The sequence below is a fragment of the Crotalus tigris genome, unplaced genomic scaffold, assembly GCF_016545835.1.
Source record: "Crotalus tigris isolate CLP2741 ecotype Arizona unplaced genomic scaffold, ASM1654583v1 scf7180000018127.1262416, whole genome shotgun sequence".
Taxonomy (NCBI): Eukaryota; Metazoa; Chordata; class Lepidosauria; order Squamata; family Viperidae; genus Crotalus; species Crotalus tigris.
The window spans coordinates 222,611-239,985 of NW_024096838.1; the positions used below are offsets into that span (position 1 = coordinate 222,611).

At 40.7% G+C, this 17,375-nt stretch overlaps 1 pseudogene; it reads left to right on the forward strand.

The window, feature by feature from the left end:
• Positions 1–279: 279 nt before the first annotated feature.
• On the forward strand, positions 280–17,375 carry LOC120310181 (annotated as a pseudogene).

The following is a 17,375-nucleotide window of genomic DNA, read 5'->3' on the forward strand; positions in this document are numbered from 1 at the left end:
GATCCTTCCCCCGCATTATATATATTATAATGTGACATGATAGCAGTATTTATATTTATATGAAGCTGCAAGTTTGTCTAAGCATCTATATGACTTCACTTGGACACGTGCGCAATTCCCTGACACTCCCTTTCCTACCCTTTGAGCATAAGAACCTGAATTCCACATAGACTCCTCTAGAGGGCGCGCTCTAACAAGCCCTTCCCCAATGGGCCACTGGAGGGCGAAAGTCACGGCTACTTTTCCAGAGGAAGCTGCGAAGGAAGTGACGGCACTGAACCTTGCCACTCTAGGATGCCATACTCTCTCTCCTTAACCCCTGGAGCTCCGCGGGAGACGAAGAGTTGGCGGGAGAGTCTCGCGGGGGAAGAGATTCACACTTGTCTTAGGTGGGGAGGTGGGCTCTTCCCGTGCTAAGGGAGGAGGAGGAGCTCTCCTCTGGGTCCGGTCCCGGGTCCCATGTTCCCCAGCCGCCCTCTCCATGCAGGGGGAAGCGGAGCTACAGAGCAGCAGCAGAAGAACCGGGGATCCCGGGAAGGCGGCGGGAATCCTGAGTTGCCTTCCCGTCCCGTATCCGGGGAAGAAGAGCCCGAGTGGGGGGAGGGGGAGGAGGGCCGTCCTGGCGGAGGTCCAGCAGAAGAGGAGAGAAGCTGGGCGTGGAAGCAGGATTGTGTGAACTTGCTTGCGTGTCCCCAGAAGAAGGGAAAGGGAGCATCCACAGCCAGGGTCATTTCCTGGCATTTCATTGGCAGGTTGTGTAAATCTTTCTTGGAGGGGGATGCGGAGGGCAGGTTTTTAAAAGGAAGCTTTTTCTTGTGACCAAGAGAAATATAAAGTGCTCCAAAATGCACGCCCCCCCCTCCCGAAAGAACGCTATCTGCTGAATGCCATTGCAATCATTGACCAGCTCAGAAAAACCTTTCCTTCTATGGGGATGACTGTTGTTCGGTGGTTAAATCCTCCACTTTCTAAATCTTGAAACTCATTTTCTTTTTCCATCTCAGGTACACAAATTGGAAGTGATTTCTACATCTTTGCATATACACAAGATTATTTCTTAGCTAAAGGCTGGCGGCAACAGAATTTCAAGAAGCAGACTTATGAATGAAATGTCTTTAGGAGATCCAGAAGATTCCTTGTACCCATCTGGAGTTGCCTTACAGGACAGAGACAGGATGGAGACAGAACTTTTAGCAAGTGAAGCGACTGGAAAAAATCCTTCGACTGGAAAAAATCCTTCAGTTGTTCAGCCCTGCAGCTTCAGGAGCATCCAATACCAGGAGGCTGAGGGCCCCCGAGGACTTTGCAGCCGACTCCATGACATTTGTAGGCGATGGCTGAGACCAGAAAAGCACACCAAAATGCAGATGCTTGATCTGGTTGTTCTGGAGCAGCTGCTGATCCTTCTGCCCCCGGAGATGGAGAGCTGGGTGCGGGAGTGTGAAGCAAAGACCAGCTCCCAGGCGGTGGCTCTGTTGGAAGCCTTTGTTTTGAGTCAGGTGGAGGAACAAAAGGAGCACATCAAGTCGCAGGTGGGAGCCCAAAAGGGGAAATAAAGAATGTGTTTGAATTCTTCACCTCTTCCTCTGATACCTCTCTGGCATTTAAATTAAATGGAGACCTTTTCCTAATTCTTGTAGGACATTGCTCCATTTGTGTCTTATTCAGCCTCACTGATGGATATTGGGGATTTTCAGGTTTGCATTCAGAGAACAAGAATCAACTTAATGTTCTGGAGCAGTCCCCAACCTTTTGGGCACCAGGGACCAGTTCCGTGGTTTTTCCGCGGACCAGAGGGGGCATGGTTTTGTGGGCTGCCTGCATCCCATGAATGCGGCTTTGTTTGTGCGGACCGGTTACTGACATGCCGTGGCCCGGTACTGGTCCACAGACCGGCGGTTGGGGACCCCTGTTCTGGAGTGTTCATTAAATCTTTTTTTTCTCTCTCCTTTCTCCTATTTCAAGTCTGTTGTGAAGATCATAGGTCCCGAGGGAAGACGGAATCCATCAAATCCTCTTCAGGAGATGATTTGGAGGAGGATCTCCCAGGAAGAACCAAGTCAGGATACTTCAGGAGGTAATTGAAGGTTCTCTCATTCCCTAGAGAAATCCCAGCTGACTCATTTTCTCTTCCATCTTCTCTTCTGTAGAATATCTAGTCCTATTTTGTTAATTTTGGATGTTAAAATTCTGTCTCCCATGCAGTGAAAAATAGAATGAAGATAACGCCTGCTTCTTATGCTGGAACTGAAACAATCATTGAACTTACAACTCAAGTAAGAGAAGCGTAATAAAAAATAAAGCTATCGTGGTGGGAGCATCTGTTAAGTAGAGAGTGATCATTTTAGAAATTCCTTGACATGCAATTGTGCCAGACTGCTCATTAATAACTGGAATAATCACATTAGCACAATACCATTTCAAGAAGGCTTTTCATTATGGTTTTTAATGAAATGCTAAATGGACTGGAGTCCCTGAGAAGTGGCCTTTCCAAGGCCCATCTGCCAGTTTATTCTCTCCAGATGCAGAAAGTCTAGATAGACAGACAGATGGACAGATAGATCAATCCGGAAGGAAGCTGGGGTTCCTTTCACTGAATGGCACTGAAAATGTATATCTGTGCTTGCAATGATTTAAACAATAAAACAGATCTTGTAAATTACCCTGGTCTTATTCTGTTGTGTTTTTCCTTGTTCAGGAGGGCCATGTGTCCTTTGAAGAGGTGGCTGTATATTTCTCTGAGGAGGAGTGGTCTCGACTGGATCCTGACCAAAAAATGCTGCATTGGGAAGTCATGGTGGAAAATCATAGGAATGTGGCCTCTCTGGGTAAGGCCTTGCTACTGTCTACCCAGAATATTTGGGAAGACGTTCTGTAATTAGATGATATCAGCTGTGTCTTTTTCATTATAATTGTATCAAATTTATAGGACCAAAAACAATACAAGTTTTGAAGAGGAAATGAAGGTAGAGTAAGGTGATAAATGAATTTTTAAAAAAGTATAATAAAATGCAAAAAGGAAACAGAAGCACAGAAAAAGTAAGAAATGTTAAAATTTAGCTTCTTTCTCTAAGTTTACATAATAGTTTTCTCTTACATAATGGTTCCTTTCAATCTCCAAACATATATCAGAAGTTCATTTTTTTCTTTTTTTTAGCAAGAAGTCCATCAGGGGTTTCCAGTCATTAATCAATATACGGTGTTTCCTCTAATCAAAGAGGTCATTTAGTCATCTTTGATAATTCTGTCATCTCCATCAACCGTCCACCGTTGTAGTTATAGTAGAGTCCTTCCAGCTTTGGCATTATAATAAGTCTCACTGAAGGTATCATATGAAGTCAGAAGCAATCTTCTATGGCTGTTTTCCAGCTGCCTGTTCGTTAGCACTAACAAAGTGTTCTGATTTCAGTTGGATATTTATCTTTAAAGTTCTCTGTATTTGAATCCAAAATTTTCTGCCTTTTTTACCTGTCCACCAAAACGTGACAGTCTTGATGTTGCCCACATTTACAGTATAAGTGTCAGGTACCTTTATACACTTCTGAAATTTTTTGTATTACATCAGTTTATAAAAGTTGCCTTTTAGGTTGTAACATAATGTAAATTTCACTCCTTTCAACCACATATTTTGTTACATCTGTATATTTTGAAAAACTTCTTTGTCGATTTTATCATACATTCTTTAACTGTTTATAGGTTTTAGCAATTACATGTTCATCCTTTCTACACAACCAAGATTCAAATTCTGTCTTAGGTTGTTGAATACCATAGGTCCTTTTATCTACCTTGAATCTTTCTGATGACAGTTTGAAAACCAGCGAAAACTATATCCTTCTGCCATCAATTGCTCTCTTGATTTCATTTGATATCTCCCTTGCTCAAGTTCTAATGGCTCTTGACATGTTATTCATTATCTTTGCTGACTGCTTCTCTTCTGTAAAATGCTTATTATGTTGAGAGCAGTAATGGCACAGTCTGGATTTGCATCTGTTCCATATTCTCAATATGGCACTTCTAAGATCATTGTTTTAAAAATCAACATTACCCAACACCCATGCCATCCAAATCTTAGCTCATGCTTTTTAAATTCTAAAATTCTTTTATTGCTCAGCAACCCACATTCTTTCATCGAAAGCACACACCAGGTCTTCTTTCCTTTGCATCTTGGAGAATTTGAGAATTTGGCTTTTTTCCTTGCCATAAAAATCTATGTCTATTATTCTGCCACTGTTTAATCTTTTGGCTTCCCTGGGCTGCATTAAGTGAAGAGAAATTGTCTTGGTCCACCTATAAAATATATAATTAATGTATATAAATAACAAACTTTTTAAAAAATGTTTTTATATCTTATGGGCCGCATTACTAGCTGTCCACGCCCACATGTGGCCTGCGAGGTGGAAGTTGGATCTATCTGGTTTAAATGACACATCAGTTGTCTAAAAAGGTATTTGAAACAGAAATATTATTCTAGGCCAACATTAATTTTTATCATGGAAATTCTTTCTAACAATGACGTACGCATTTTCTCCTAGCTTAACATATCCCTCTTTTACTCCACGTTTTAAAAGAATTGTTTTGAAATAACACACAGTTCATGGGGAGAGAGTCCTTGATGCTCTCTGAGCTTGGTTGTTTTCTTGCAGATGTTTCATTATCCATACTAGATAACATCATCAGCACTAGTATTACAACACCGAGGTACAAATATTCTCCTTTATCAGTTCATATTGGTCATAATAATACTGAACTGCTGATTTTAATTTCTCAGTTTTAAAACCAATTTTTTCCCATCAATTTTATTTCATCTTCCATTTTTGTCTTTTTTGTTAACAGCATCTTTAAATTATTAAAGCTCATTAAAATGCCAAATTCCTTAAACTTTTCCATATTGGTATTTCTATTCCCTCAAGAGGATCTCCCAAATTCAACACGCAGCATGAAAAAAAGGGCATCCTTATGTTTTGTTTTTGTGTTTTACAAGGATTGTTAAATTTTGTGCTTTATGCAAAGATTAGATCGATTTTACCCATTTAAGGAAATTCTCTTCAAAGGACATGTCTTCTGAAAATTTAAATCAACACAGTCCAGTTCAAATTCTCAAACGCCTTCGCCGCATCTAAGAAGATTGGTGCAGCTTCTTTTTAATTATGTTCAAACTTCCTGCAATTTGAACTTTCCCTCCTAACTTATTATCATTTTTATTTCTCCTTTCTTTGAAGATAATAATGGACAAGAAAATGAAAATTCCCAAGAACCATTCCGAGGGATGACTCGTGGAGACAGACTGGAGAAGCCTGCAAATCAAATGGTAGTAGAGAGACATGAGAGAAACCAGTCAAATAATTGGAATCGGGAAAGTTCTTCCATTGATGCTCCAATGCAGGACTTTCTTGCCCAACAAGGAAAAATAAAGAAAAAATGTATTACGAAAAACGTAAAACTGTTCAAAGACAAATTAGATGTGAATGAACACGATCCAACCCAAACCAAAGGAGAAAGTAAAATATGCAGAGGCAATGGAAAAAAATTGACTCTTTCTTGTGAAAAGGAGTCCTTTACATCTCAGAAAAGGATCCATGTAGGAGAGAAGCCGTATACATGTTTGGAATGTGGAAAGAGCTTCAGAAGAAGCAGTCATCTTACTTCCCATAACTGGATCCACACAGGGGAGAGGCCTTATAACTGTATGCAGTGTGGAAAGGGCTTCAGTCAAAGGAGTTCTTTTATTTCCCATACCAGGATCCACACAGGGGAGAAGCCATATAAATGCCCTGAATGTGGAAAGGGCTTTATTAAGAGCAGTCATCTTACCTCCCATAAAAGAGTCCACACAGAGGAGAAGCCGTATAAGTGCACGGAGTGTGGAAAGAGTTTCAGAGAGAGCGGTTCCCTTACATGTCATAAAAAGATCCACACAGGAGAGAAGCCATATCAATGCATGGAGTGTGGGAAGAGCTTTATTCAGAGCAGTCAACTTACTTCGCATAAAAGGAAACACACAGGGGAGAAGCCATATCAGTGCATGGAGTGTGGGAAGAGCTTTACTAAAAACAGTAGTCTTACTTCCCATAAAAGGATCCACACAGGGGAGAAGCCATATAAATGCCCTGAATGTGGAAAGGGCTTTATTAAGAGCAGTCATCTTACCTCCCATAAACGAATCCATACAGAGGAGAAGCCGTATAAGTGCACAGAGTGTGGAAAGAGTTTCAGAGCGAACCGTTCCCTTACATGTCACAAAAGGATCCACACAGGAGAGAAGCCATATCAATGCATCGAGTGTGGCAAGACCTTTATTCAGAACAGTAGTCTTACTTCCCATAAAAGGATCCACACAGGAGAGAAGCCCTATAAATGCATGGAGTGTGGAAAGAGCTTCATTTTTAGTCATTCTCTTACTATGCATTACTGGATCCATACAGGGGAGAAGCCATATAAGTGCACAAAGTGTGGAAAGAGCTTCCGTAGAAATTCGTCTCTTACTGTTCATAAAAGGATCCACACAGGAGAGAGGCCCTATAAATGCATTGAATGTGGAAAGAGCTTCCCTAAGAGCGGTGACCTTTTTTTCCATAAAAAGATCCACACGGGGGAGAAGCCACATAAATGCATGGAGTGTGGGAAGAGCTTTATTAAGAACTCCCAACTTATTTACCATAGTAGGATACATACCGGGGAGAAGCCTTTTAAATGCATGGAATGTGGAAAGAGTTTTTCTATGAACAGTTATCTTAATACCCATAAAAAGATCCACATAGGGGAGAAGCCTTATAAGTGTATGGTGTGTGGAAAAGGTTTTATGACAAGCAGTAATTTTAACTCTCATAAAAGGATCCACAAACTGTAGAAGCCATACAAGTCTGTGAAATATGGGAAAATTTCAAGAGAACCAATGACCATATACGGGTACATTTGGGTGAGAATCTGTTTCATGTTCCATATACATGTTTAATGTTTAAATGTTCGGTTTAGTTTTTGAAATATATGCATTTCCTAATTACATTTACTGAATTAGGAAAGGGTTTTTTTCAGTCTTACCTTCACAATGTGAAGCCCAAGAGAGATGAAGTTACTAATGGAAACCAAATTCTAGGCATGTGATGTTTTAATTATGAACCGTGGATTTTTGTAGCTACTGTCATTTGAAGGTCACCAATGCCATTTCAGATAAATAAGGGAACATATTTTTTTCTTCATGTTTATCCCCTTTTGGATTCGATCATAATAAAGCATAAATCCCCAATAAAATTTTAATTTTAATTTTTCAGAGCAAGCATAGGGCTTATTTAGTAAAATATCATTCCACGCATGCTATGGGAAAGGCTTAATTCAGGAAAGACTTGCAAAAGTTATAGCTAAATATAAATGACCAAAGTAAGTGTGATACTAAAGAAGATATTTTATGAATAGAGCCGTTTTAGTAGCAATTGGTTTTCTGTTAAATTTTGTATAGCTGTCAGTAGAAATTATATAATGAATTGTAAGATGATGAAATGGGAAATGTCTAAATGACAAGAATGTTCAAAAATTTAACATCTGGTGACAGTGCAACATCAGATCCTCTAACTCAGGGGTGTCAAACTGCCGGCCCACAGCCCGGATGCGTCACGCGGAAGCCTCGCCCAACCCATTGCCGGCAATGGGAAAACAGTCCCGATACATCACATGACATCAAGTGACGTCGCAAGTTTGACATGTCTGCTCTAACTTATACTTAATGGTACAAAAACCCCACTGGATTTGCAATCTCCAGCTCAGTCTATTCAGTTTGGGCAATGGATTCTTCTGAGAATTATTAAGTATTAAGCAGGAAAATTATTTTTCTAGGAGGGATGTGATCAGGCAGATATTTAATAGGTGTTGCTTCCACAAGAAGTGGAAGGAGCTGCATTTCCCTGATGCATCTCTTCAAGACTAAATTTCTGAAATCTTTCTTCCTCTATAACAGAAATTAGAATGGTAATTTCCTCTGGAGTGTGAGGATAGTAAAAAAATAATCCAACTTTTCAATCCACAGTGCAAAACATCTTAGTAAACCAATATGAATGCAGAAGCAGGGAACTTTTTTTCAGTCAGGATGTGAGAGATTAATCACGTAGATAATAATTCAAGCATGAAGAAAGTTTTAAAATGAAGTTTTCCTCTCACAAAAAGGAGCCAGAATGATAAGAAGCACTTGAAATGCATGTGCAAAAGACTGCCCAAGAATTAGACCATATTTTACTTTTCTGTGGTGCAATAATGGCAAGGCACAAATTGTGTTTTCCAGAGAAGCTCCTGGTCCTCGTCTTCTGACTGCCTGGCTTTTTCTGAGAGGATTTGGGCCCCTTTTGAGACTTTCTCAGGGCAGCTGTTCTTGAGGGAAGTGAGTTTAAATCCACCAGGGAGATCTTTTTCTCTACAGAGGGTTCCTGGACAGGAAGATGGAGAAGCTGCGGTCTCTGGAGACACTGACGCCTTTCCTCCTACCTTTCCTCCTAGTCCCATGCCCATCATCCTTTCCCTCTCCCTCCCCTCAGAAGTTCTTTCTCTTTGCCGCCCGTTTGGAGAATCCTGGCATCTCGGGCAGAGTCCACTAGGTGGTGCTGTCAGCCTAAGGAAAAAAGAAAGCGTATGCGGGACGCTTCAGCCAGAATTGTTGCCCGGGCCGTTCGTGGGAAGAGGCTGTTCTTTCTGTTCTCCCTCCGCAGAGAGGCTTTGCGGTGGGCGCAGAGGCTGCATGGGATTCTTGCAGAGATGCGGGTCCTGAATTCCGTGAGTGGCGGCTCTGCCCATGCAAAGGGGTCCCGCGCTGGAAGGGAGCGTGTGGAGACGGGCCAAGTCTTCCCCCAGAATGGGAGTCCACGGTCAAACAACACAGTTATTACAATATAAGGAAGATCTCAATCATTCCTGTACACTCCCTTATTCCCTCCTTCAGAACATCACATTAGTGTACATGTTTCCCACGCTTGCATGAAATTTGTCCCTGAGGGAAACACTGATTACAAAAGCGAGGTAACAATACTTAGGCAAGGCTACACAATTTGTTTCTTTTTCTGGTTTCAGTGCTTCTAGGAGCACGAAGCCAAAAACACCAGCCTGAAGACGACGAATGGGACTTCGTCAAAACATCGCTAAGACACTTCCAATTTTACTCAGGAGAAAACTCGAATAACCAAAGCCCTACATACAAACACCCGCGAAAACCTCAGAAAACATATATACACACACACACAGACACACATATATATAAATAAAGTTATTAAGTTTAAATCACTCCTTTCAGCTTGTCTTCATGGAGTAAAATCTTTTTCTTCTCTGGATAGTTTATCAAGTAGTTATAAGCCTCCCTTTTTATCAAGGATTTCTCAAGGATTTCTCAATTTTGTTACTGTCCTTTTAAGCGTTGCAGATTTTCTTGAAACTCTTCTTTCAGTTGTGTTGAGAGAATATGTTTAAACCATCATAATAAAAGTTGATGTCAGGTTTATATTTCAAAATTGCAGTTAACTCCTCTACATTTTCAGTTGCTTGTAAAGTTGCCTCAGTAGTCTTTGCAAGCATTTGCATCCGGCTTCTGGACTGTGTCATCAGTCCCAGCTGATTAGATTGTATCCTAAATGTATCTTTGACACCAGCATCCAGCCCTCTCCTATTCCTCCTTTGTACACTCCCATTCACTCCCTTGTCACTGATTCTTGGGTTGAGTAGGATCCTTCCCCCCATTATATATATTATAATGTGACATGATAGCAGTATTTATATTTATATGAAGCTGCAAGTTTGTCTAAGCATCTATATGACTTCACTTGGACACCTGCGCAATTCCCTGACACTCCCTTTTCTACCCTTTGAGCATAAGAACCTGAATTCCACATAGACTCCTCTAGAGGGTGCGCTCTAACAAGCCCTTCCTCAATGGGCCACTGGAGGGCGAAAGTCACGGCTACTTTTGCAGAGGAGGCTGCGAAGGAAGTGACGGCACTGAACCTTGCCACTCTAGGACGCCATACTCTCTCTCCTTAACCCCTGGAGCTCCGCGGGAGACGAAGAGTTGGCGGGAGAGTCTCGCGGGGGAAGAGATTCACACTTGTCTTAGGTGGGGAGGTGGGCTCTTCCCGTGCTAAGGGAGGAGGAGGAGCTCTCCTCTGGGTCCGGTCCCGGGTCCCATGTTCCCCAGCTGCCCTCTCCATGCAGGGGGAAGTGGAGCTACAGAGCAGCAGCAGAAGAACCGGGGATCCCGGGAAGGCGGCGGGAATCCTGAGTTGCCTTCCCGTCCCGTATCCGGGGAAGAAGAGCCCGAGTGGGGGGAGGGGGAGGAGGGCCGTCCTGGCGGAGGTCCAGCAGGAGAGGAGAGAAGCTGGGTGTGGAAGCAGGATTGTGTGAACTTGCTTGCGTGTCCCCAGAAGAAGGGAAAGGGAGCATCCACAGCCAGGGTCATTTCCTGGCATTTCATTGGCAGGTTGTGTAAATCTTTCTTGGAGGGGGATGCGGAGGGCAGGTTTTTAAAAGGAAGCTTTTTCTTGTGACCAAGAGAAATATAAAGTGCTCCAAAATGCACACCACGCCCCTCCCGAAAGAACGCTATCTGCTGAATGCCATTGCAATCATTGACCAGCTCAGAAAAACCTTTCCTTCTATGGGGATGACTGTTGTTCAGTGGTTAAATCCTCCACTTTCTAAATCTTGAAACTCATTTTCTTTTTCCATTTCAGGTACACAAATTGGAAGTGATTTCTACATCTTTGCATATACACAAGATTATTTCTTAGCTAAAGGCTGGCGGCAACAGAATTTCAAGAAGCAGACTTATGAATGAAATGTCTTTAGGAGATCCAGAAGATTCCTTGTACCCATCTGGAGTTGCCTTACAGGACAGAGACAGGATGGAGACAGAACTTTTAGCAAGTGAAGCGACTGGAAAAAATCCTTCGACTGGAAAAAATCCTTCAGTTGTTCAGCCCTGCAGCTTCAGGAGCATCCAATACCAGGAGGCTGAGGGCCCCCGAGGACTTTGCAGCCGACTCCATGACAGTTGTAGGCGATGGCTGAGACCAGAAAAGCACACCAAAATGCAGATGCTTGATCTGGTTGTTCTGGAGCAGCTGCTGATCCTTCTGCCCCCGGAGATGGAGAGCTGGGTGCGGGAGTGTGAAGCAAAGACCAGCTCCCAGGCGGTGGCTCTGTTGGAAGCCTTTGTTTTGAGTCAGGTGGAGGAACAAAAGGAGCAGATCAAGTTGCAGGTGGGAGCCCAAAAGGGGAAATAAAGAATATGTTTGAATTCTTCACCTCTTCCTCTGATACCTCTCTGGCATTTAAATTAAATGGAGACCTTTTCCTAATTCTTGTAGGACATTGCTCCATTTGTGTCTTATTCAGCCTCACTGATGGATATTGGGGATTTTCAGGTTTGCATTCAGAGAACAAGAATCAACTTAATGTTCTGGAGCAGTCCCCAACCTTTTGGGCACCAAGAACCAGTTCCGTGGTTTTTCTGCGGACCAGAGGGGGCATGGTTTTGTGGGCTGCCTGCATCCGGCGAATGGAGATTTGTTTGTGCGGACCGGTTACTGACATGCAGTTGCCCGGTACTGGTCCACAGACTGGGGGTTGGGGACCCCTGTTCTGGAGTGTTCATTAAATCTTTTTTTTTCTCCTTTCTCCTATTTCAAGGCTGTTGTGAAGATCAGAGGTCCCGAGGGAAGACGGAATCCATCAAATCCTCTTCAGGAGATGATTTGGAGGAGGATCTCCCAGGAAGATCCAAGTCAGGATACTTCAGGAGGTAATTGAAGGTTCTCTCATTCCCTAGAGAAATCCCAGCTGACTTATTTTCTCTTCCATCTTCTCTTCTGTAGAATATCTAGTCCTATTTTGTTAATTATGGATGTTAAAATTCTGTCTCCCATGTAGTGAAAAATAGAATGAAGATAACGCCTGCTTATTATGCTGGAACTGAAACAATCATTGAACTTACAACTCAAGTAAGAGAAGCGTAAAAAAAAAAAATAAGGCTATCATGATGTGAGCATCTGTTAAGTAGAGAGTGATCATTTTAGAAATTCTTTGACATGCAATTGTGCCAGACTGCTCAGTAATAACTGAAATAATCACATTAGCACAATACCATTTCAAAAAGGCTTTTCATTAAGGTTTTTAATGAAATGCTAAATGGACTTCAGTACCTGAGAAGTGGCCTTTCCAAGGCCCATCTGCCAGTTTATTCTCTCCAGATGCAGAAAGTCTTGATGATAGACAGATAGACAGACAGATCAATCCAGAAGGAAGCTGGGATTCCTTTCACTAAATGGCACTGAAAATGTATATCTGTGCTTGCAACAATTTAAACAATAAGACAGATCTTGTAAATTACCCTGGTCTTATTCTTCTGTGTTTTTCCTTGTTCAGGAGGGCCATGTGTCCTTTGAAGAGGTGGCTGTGTATTTCTCTGAGGAGGAGTGGTCTCGACTGGATCCTGACCAAAAAATGCTGCATTGGGAAGTCATGGTGGAAAATCATAGGAACGTGGCCTCTCTGGGTAAGGCCTTGCTACTGTCCACCCAGAATATTTGGGAAGACGTTCTGTAATTAGATGATATCAACTGTGTCTTTTTTATTATAATTTTATCAAATTTATAGGACCAAAAACAATACAAGTTTTGAAGAGGAAATGAAGGTAGAGTAAGGTGATAAATGAATTTTAAAAAAGTATAATAAAATGCAAAAAGGAAACAGAAGAACAGAAAAAGTAAGAAATGTTAAAATTTAGCTTCTTTCTCTAAGTTTACATAATAGTTTTCTCTTACATAATGGTTCCTTTCCAATCTTCACACATAGATCAGAAGTTCATTTTTTTCTTTTTTTTAGCAAGAAGTCCATCAGAGGTTTCCAATCATTAATCACTATACGGTGTTTCTTCTAATCAAAGAGGTCATTTAGTCATCTTTGATAATTCTGTCATCTCTATCAACCATCCACCGTTGTAGTTATAGTAGAGTCCTTCCAGCTTTGGGGTTATAATAGTCTCACTGCAGTTATCATATGAAGTCAGAAGCAATTTTCTATGGCTGTTTTCCAGCTGCCTGTTCGTTAGCACTAACAAAGTGTTCTGATTTCAGTTGGATATTTATCTTTAAAGTTCTCTGTATTTGAATCCAAAATTTTCTGCCTTTTTTACCTGTCCACCAAAACGTGACAGTCTTGATGTTGCCCACATTTCCAGTATAAGTGTCAGGTACCTTTATACACTTCTGAAAATTTTTGTATTACATCAGTTTATAAAAGTTGCCTTTTAGGTTGTAACATAATGTAAATTTCACTCTTTTCAACCACATATTTTGTTACATCTGTATATTATGAAAAACTTCTTTGCCGATTTTATCATACATTCTTTAACTGTTTATAGGTTTTGGCAATTACATGTTCATCCTTTCTACACAACCAAGATTCAAATTCTGTCTTAACCTTGTTGAATATCATAGGTCCTTTTATCTACCTTGAATCTTTCTGATGACAGTTTGAAAACCAGCGACAGCTATATCCTTCTGCCATCCATTGCTCTCGATTTCATTTGATATCCCCCTTGCTCAAGTTCTAATGGCTCTTGACATGTTATTCATTATCTTTGCTGACTGCTTCTCTTCTGTAAAATGCTTATTATGTTGAGAGCAGTAATGGCATAGTCTGGATTTGCATCTGTTCCATATTCTCAATATGGCACTTCTAAGATCATTGTTTTAAAAGTCAACATTACCCAACACCCATACCATCCAAATCTTAGGTCATGCTTTTTAAATTCTAAAATTCTTTTATTGGTCAGCAACCCACATTCTTTCATCGAAAGCACACACCAGGTCTTCTTTCCTTTGCATCTTGGAGAATTTGGTACTCAATCTGTGGCTTTTTCCCTTGCCATACAAACCTATGTCTATTATTCTGCCACTGTTTAATCTTTTGGCTTCCCTGGGCTGCATTAAGTGAAGAGAAATTGTCTTGGTCCACCTATAAAATATATAATTAATGTATATAAATAAACTTTAAAAAAAACATTTTTATATCTTATGGTGCCGCATTACTAGCTGTCCACGCCCACATGTGGCCTGCAAAGTGCAGGTTGGACCTATCTGGTTTAAATGGCACATAAGTTGTCTAAAAAGATATTTGAAACAGAAATATTATTCTAGGCCAACATTAATTTTTATCATGGAAATTCTTTCTAACAATGACGTACGCATTTTCTCCTAGCTTAACATATCCCTCTTTTACTCCACGTTTTAAAAAAATTGTTTTGAAATAACACACAGTTCATGGGGAGAGAGTCCTTGATGCTCTCTGAGCTTGGTTGTTTTCTTGCAGATGTTTCATTGTCCATACTAGATAACATCATCAGCACTAGTATTACAACACCGAGGTACAAATATTCTCCTTTATCAGTTCATATTGGTCATAATAATACTGAACTGCTGATTTTAATTTCTCAGTTTTAAAACCAATTTTTTCCCATCAATTTTATTTCATCTTCCATTTTTGTCTTTTTTGTTAACAGCATCTTTAAATTATTAAAGCTCATTAAAATGCCAAATTCCTTAAACTTTTCCATATTGGTATTTCTATTCCCTCCAGAGGATCTCCCAAATTCAACACGCAGCATGTAAAAAGGGCATCCTTATGTTTTGTTTTTGTGTTTTACAAGGATTGTTAAATTTTGTGCTTTATGCAAAGATTAGATCGATTTTACCCATTTAAGGAAATTCTCTTCAAAGGTCATGTCTTCCAAAAATTTAAATCAACACAGTCCAGTTCAAATTCTCAAACGCCTTCGCCGCATCTAAGAAGATTGGTGCAGCTTGTTTTTAATTATGTTCAAACTTCCTGCAGTTTGAACTTTCCCCCCTAACTTATTATCATTATTTCTCCTTTCTTTGAAGATAATAATGGACAAGAAAATGAAAATTCCCGAGAACCATTCCGAGGGATGACTCGTGGAGACAAACTGGAGAAGCCTGCAAATCAAATGGAAGTAGAGAGACATGAGAGAAACCAGTCAAATAATTGGAATCGGGAAAGTTCTTCCATTGATGCTCCAATGCAGGACTTTCTTGCCCAACAAGGAAAAATAAAGGAAAAATGCATTACGAAAAACGTAAAACTGTTCAAAGACAAATTAGATGTGAATGAACACGATCCAACCCAAACCAAAGGAGAAAGTAAAATATGCAGAGGCAATGGAAAAAAATTGACTCTTTCTTGTGAAAAGGAGTCCTTTACATCTCAGAAAAGGATCCATGTAGGAGAGAAGCCATATACATGTTTGGAATGTGGAAAGAGCTTCAGAAGAAGCAGTCATCTTACTTCCCATAACTGGATCCACATAGGGGAGAAGCCTTATAAATGCCTGGAGTGTGGAAAGAGCTTCTGCGAAAACATCTCTCTTACTGTTCATAAAAGGATCCACACAGGGGAAAAGCCGTACAAGTGCTTGGAATGTGGAAAGAGCTTCAGAACAAGCAGTCATCTTATTTACCACAACTGGATCCACACAGGGGAGAAGCCTTTTAAATGCATGGAGTGTGGAAAAGCCTTTATTCAGAATAGCCATCTTACTTCCCATAAACGAATCCATACAGAGGAAAAGCCGTATAAGTGCACGGAGTGTGGAAAGAGTTTCAGAGAGAGTCGTTCCCTTACATCCCATAAAAGGATCCACACAGGAGAGAAGCCATACCAATGCACGGAGTGTGGGAAGACCTTTATTCAGAGCAGTCATCTTACTTCCCATAAATGGATCCACACAGGGGAGAAGCCATATAACTGTATGGAGTGTGGAAAGGGCTTCAGTCAAAGGAGTTCTTTTATTTCCCATACCAGGATCCACACAGGGGAGAAGCCATATAAATGCCCTGAATGTGGAAAGGGCTTTATTAAGAGCAGTCATCTTACCTCCCATAAAAGAGTCCACACAGAGGAGAAGCCGTATAAGTGCACGGAGTGTGGAAAGAATTTCAGAGAGAGCCGTTCCCTTACATCTCATAAAAGGATCCACACAGGAGAGAAGCCATATCAATGCACCGAGTGTGGCAAGACCTTTATTCAGAGCAGTCAACTTACTTCGCATAAAAGGAAACACACAGGAGAGAAGCCATATCAATGCATGGAATGTGGAAAGAGCTTCAGTCATAATAGTTCCTTTACTTCCCATAAAAGGATCCACACAGGGGAAAAGCCATATAAATGCATGGAGTGTGGAAAGGGATTCAGTCAAAGGAGTTCCTTTAGTTCCCATAAAAGGATCCACACAGGGGAGAAGCCGTATAAATGTGCAGAATGTGGAAAGGACTTTACTACGAGCAGTTATCTTAACTCTCATAAAAGGATCCACACAGGAGAGGAGCTATTCAAGTGCATGGAGTGTGGAAAGGGCTTCTGTCAAATGTCATCCCTTATGAGACATAAAAGAATCCATACAGGGGAAAAGCCATATAAATTTGTGGAGTGGGAAAATGACTTACTTTTCCATACACAGATCCATTTTGATTCAAATCCATTTAAATTCCAGATTTAGTTGGTGAAATCTATGCATTTCCTATTTGTGTATAGTGAACTAGGAAGGTGTTTTGTTTTGTTTTTTGAGTTTGCGCTCACAACTGGAAAGCCCAGAGATAAAATTGCCAATGGAAACACAAACAATGGACACAGCTGTTTTAATTCTGAAGTGTGGATTTTTGATCTTATTGTCATTTGAAGGTGTCAGCACTATTTTATATCAATAATGAACATCTTTTTTATGTTTAGTTTCCAGTTGGGGTCAATTCCAAGAAAATGTCTGTTTTAATAATCTCAGATTCTGGACTATGCAATTTTATAAAGATGTCGATATTATGGTTTTGCAAGGGAACTTTTCAAAAATTGTTTGTTCTTTCTAGTTGATTCTCTTTGTCGGAGGGTTATCAACAGGTAGACATTTTACAGGTATTCTCCTCCCAGCAATAAAAGCAGTAAAATCTCCTTGATGCACTTCTTCAAAATGAAGCTCTATTCTTCCTTCCACTATAGCAGATATGCATATGGAAGTTCAGCTAATCCATAGCCACTTCCCATAATTTGAAGTTTTCCCTAGTCTTTTCCCCTTTCTCATTCCTTAATATGCTCACAGTTTATCAGCGGACAGACACTTCTCTGTCTTCCCAACTGACTGTGTGGATAATCGAATCCTCACATACATGTTGATATAGACTGCAAAGATGTAGAATTCTGTCACTACAAAGGAACCAGAAAGATGAGAAGCCTCTCAAACGCCTGAGCAAAACACTTTTCAAGCATATTATACCTTTCATTGTGTCACAAGAGCTAAGAAAAGGTTTAAATTAGCTTTAAATAAAATTAATTAAATATCA